Source organism: Vulpes vulpes, chromosome 4, assembly GCF_048418805.1.
Source record: "Vulpes vulpes isolate BD-2025 chromosome 4, VulVul3, whole genome shotgun sequence".
Lineage (NCBI taxonomy): Eukaryota > Metazoa > Chordata > Mammalia > Carnivora > Canidae > Vulpes > Vulpes vulpes.
In genome coordinates, this window is record NC_132783.1 from 64206354 (window position 1) to 64210281 (window position 3928).

The 3928-nt window shown below is 53.3% G+C and overlaps 1 long non-coding RNA gene across 1 annotated transcript; it reads right to left on the bottom strand.

Annotated features, from left to right (window-relative positions):
• Positions 1–835: 835 nt before the first annotated feature.
• LOC140598604 (uncharacterized) lies at positions 836–3417 on the bottom strand. Its single transcript, XR_012001064.1, has 3 exons — positions 3153–3417; positions 2107–2526; positions 836–1378 (listed from the first exon to the last, which is right to left on the bottom strand). It is a non-coding gene; the product is annotated as an uncharacterized lncRNA (long non-coding RNA).
• Positions 3418–3928: the final 511 nt, after the last annotated feature.

Consider the following 3928-nt stretch of genomic DNA (forward strand, 5'->3'; position numbering starts at 1 on the left):
TGCTACCCTTCGAAAACACACACACACACACACACTTGGAAAGGAAAAAAAAAACATAACAGAAATTGTGCATAATATAGAGTGGCTTCACTTGTGGTTTTTTTCCATTACTTCCTCAGTTCATTTTTCTGCTGCCAATTTTAGAAGGCCATAAGTCATAGTTGTTAAACTTTGTCAGTTAAAATGTAACTCTAAGAACAAGTCATATGATATGTTGTAGCCAAATGGCCTTTTGGAGGGAAGTTGTCGTGGGAGGCACAGTTCCCCAGTGAGTCCCGGTGTCCCCAGGTCTTCTCTGGTGTGTGTTACACGCATGATGCCACAGGCAATCCTGGTCCCCCTCGACCCAGAGCTGTCATGTATGCCACAGCTCCAAAGGGCCATCTATCAGAAGGCAGTAGACGTGACGAGTCCAATTTCCAGCATTTACTCTGTGTGACCCGGGAACAGAATGTGGTCTCATTAAGGGTGATTGGTGACAAGTCCCTCACTTTGCTGTCCTAGAAATGGTGAGATCCACTTTCTCATAAACCTTGACCTGGCGGAATCAGAAAGGAAGAAGCTGAAAGGGAGGAATTGGCCCTTTGAGGCTGGGAGCACCCGGCCTCTTTACATCTACCCAGAGGAGCAGCAGACCCAGGGGTGTCAGGCCTGGCTTGTGCCTCTGGGCTTTGGGGATTCTGGGGGTGGAGTGGGGTGGAAGGGGGCTGTGCTGTTTGGTTCACCACCCGGCATCACGCTGGACTGGCAGCCTTCTGAGGGCAGGGCCCTGGGTTTCTGCAGCAGTCCTGGTGTTGAAGGCAAGGCCAGGAACACAGTGAGCATTTACACATGCTTGTGTTTAAGATTTTTTCTTTCTTTCCTTTTTTTTTTTTTTTTTAGATTTTATTTATTTATTCATGAGAGACACACACACAGAGAGAGAGGCAGAGACACAGGCAGATGGAGAAGCAGGCTTCCCGCAGGGAGCCTGATGTGGGACTCGATCCCAGGACTCAGGGATCACGACCTGAGCCAAAGGCAGATGCTCAACCACCAAGCCACCCAAGTGCCCTCACATGCTCGTGTTTAAACCAAGATCAAAGGCAGACACCAGCAAGCCCATCAGAGCAGAATCAGCCCGCAGTGTGGCAAGGCAGGTGGGAGTGGGGGGCTCATGGCGGGGGGGGGGGTCCTCTTTCCAGTCCCATCTCCCCTGTGTGCTTCTGTCTGCTTTACTTTCCTCGTTCCGACTGTCCATGGAAGCTGCCTTGGGTCTCAGAGGAGAGCAGAGGAAGCCACGGCGGGGGTCACAGAGACTTTTGTCAGTGGCCAGTCTTCTAAGCTGTGAGGCCAGGTGCCATCTTCATGAGGCAGAACTAGAACTGGGACTGTTGTTCTGAAAAAACAAAACAAAAAACAGATCATTGCTTTAATCCATGAGCTGATCAGGGAATCTATGGGAATTGACTGACATGTCTGATTGCAAACTCTGTCCCTGACTTGCCATATAACTTCCAGGGAAAAGGCAGGGCCACTACTCAGTCCCTGAGTGGTCCATCTGTCAAAAGGGTGCACGGACCCCATCTGCATGGTGGGGGACACACTCCCTGTAAGCTGCACACAGTAATCTGGGCAGGAAAGACAAAGGCCACCTCATTGCAGCTAGGTCTTCGTGGCCATGGTGCTGGCTCAGTTTGTGGACCTTGTGCCACTAGTTTCAAAATGAACCTTGTAGCATCTCGGCTGGCATGCTTGAGGTTGCCCTGCCTGTCTATTGGACCTTCTTTCCTCTGTCAGGGCAAAAGTCTTTTGTTCATTTGTTCATTCCTTCACTCATCTGACAAATACATACTACACATCTACTGCGCTCAAGGCTCCGTGCTGGCCGCCATGCACATCTGTGAGCAAGGAAAGTCCCTGTCTTCGTGGTGTTTTCGTCCTAGTCGGGGAGACGGGCAGATGGATATGGGCCAGCTCATCCCACAAAGAACTTTTGCATAAGATGCTGACTATAGCAATAAGAGGAGGAACAGATTGCTAAGAGCAAACGACAGGAAAGATGACTTGTCTGTGGGAATAGGTGAGGTGCCCTTGGATTTGCTGCTTAACCTCCCAGAGCCTTACCTGTGGAATGGGCATGCTGCCATTCGCTTCGTGGGGTTGCTGTGAGAAGTAAAATAATGGATGTGGAAAAGCACTTTGACAAGTGTTGGCTGCTCCCACAACTCTCATGTGTCCCTAGTACTTGGGCCCCAGGTCCATGTTCTGCCCTCTTTAGGATAAACTGGTTTAACAGTCCAACCTTGCCTGGACAAACAGGGAAAAACCCATTCCAAAAACAACCGGCCTTAAAACCATTTTCTTGGGAGGGAGGTGGAGAATTGATGTGCATCCAGATCCTTGAGCGCTGTCTCATTGCTAAATCCAGCGTCCTGCTGTGGCCTGGAAAGAGCCCACGTGGGGGATGAGTTCTGACCTTCCCTCCGTGTGTGCTGCATACCTACGACTGCTCTGCCCTCTGGCCACAGCTTCTCAGTGCTCTGTCTGCAAAGAAATATTTAAAAGACTCAGGAAATGAACTCACATTTTTTTTCCCTCCCCCTCCTTTTCCAGAACGGCACAGCCTTCCTGGAAGAAAGCAAACAAAACAAGTGTGACTGTTTAAAAAATTATTGGAAAACCCATTCTGAACACTCTGGCTTTGAGTAGCCTTCCTGGGTGGACGCGTCACCTACTGCTCCCTCTCCCCCCGCACCCCACGGGTGCGTGTGAGGGGAGGGGACAGGGCAGCCGCCAGGCCTTGCCGGAGGAGCCAGCTGACTGGCTGAGCAGGCCTGCCCACCAGGCCCCCCTGAAACAGCCGTGTGCCCCTGAAACGAGAGTCATCTGTCTGCCTCCAAAGTACAGATGTCTCCTGCCCCACGTGTGGGTGACTGTTTGGGGTTTTTAGGTGTGCTTGTTTGATTTGCGGCATCCTTGCTGCTGTTATTAATAACCCCGCTGGCCGCGTGGAGGCTGAAGATGGAGCCTTTTCATTTCAGCCATCTGGTCGGAAGGCTTTTCCTTTGATGACAGAGAAACCTTTGCCGTGTTTCAACTGGAATGCTGCCTCCCAATTAAGGTGACAGCAGATGCCGAGTGGCCCGTCTTTGCAGGAGCAGGAGGCTCACCAGGCTCCGGAGCTCGGCCCGGCCGGGAGGGAGAGGGCCTCTCGTGCGGATTATGCTTTGGCCTTGGCCTCCGCCGTGCTGCCTGCACCGACTTGAAGGGATGCGGGGACACAGCCAGGAAAGCCGCCGTGGGGTGTTTACCGGCTTGGCGGTTGGCTCTCCGCTCAGGTTTTCCGTGTCAGGCGGTGACAGCGAAGCGATGCCTTACAGACACCCTCAGGAGACGTTCCTCTGCTTTCATAACAATGAAGGAATTTTTTTTTCTGACTCATCTTCAGAAGATCCCCCCCAGCACCCCCTCACCGCTCTTCGTTTGAAAATAAATGTAATTAGGAACAGGCAGCCGTGCTGTATATAGCCAGCCCTTTCTGCCCGGGAGAGTTATAATTAAATGTGCATGCTGTCGGTGCACTGTCTGCTGGACGCCTCGCCACCCGCTTCAGGGGTCAGCAGCCCTTGGGTGGGTGCTGCAGGGCGGAGAGGCCTGTCGCGGGGGCTCAGAGTCTGGCACCCAGTTCTAGGTGCGGGGACTCGATGTTGGCCGAGTGGCAGATGTGCCCATTGTCGCCCTGTGCGGCCCGGGCCTGGGCTCTTCTCCATGCTCAGCCTCAACCTGGGCGGGCCCCGGGGTGCGGTATGCCTGGTCAGTGCTGGGGCTGCCCCCGCCTCCACCCTCACCCAGAGCAGAGCTGCCAGGTATGGTTGTCATGGCAACGTGGTGGCTGCAGCCGCTGCTGGCGAGGGGCACCTGAGCGCCTGCAGGTTGAGCTTGCTCT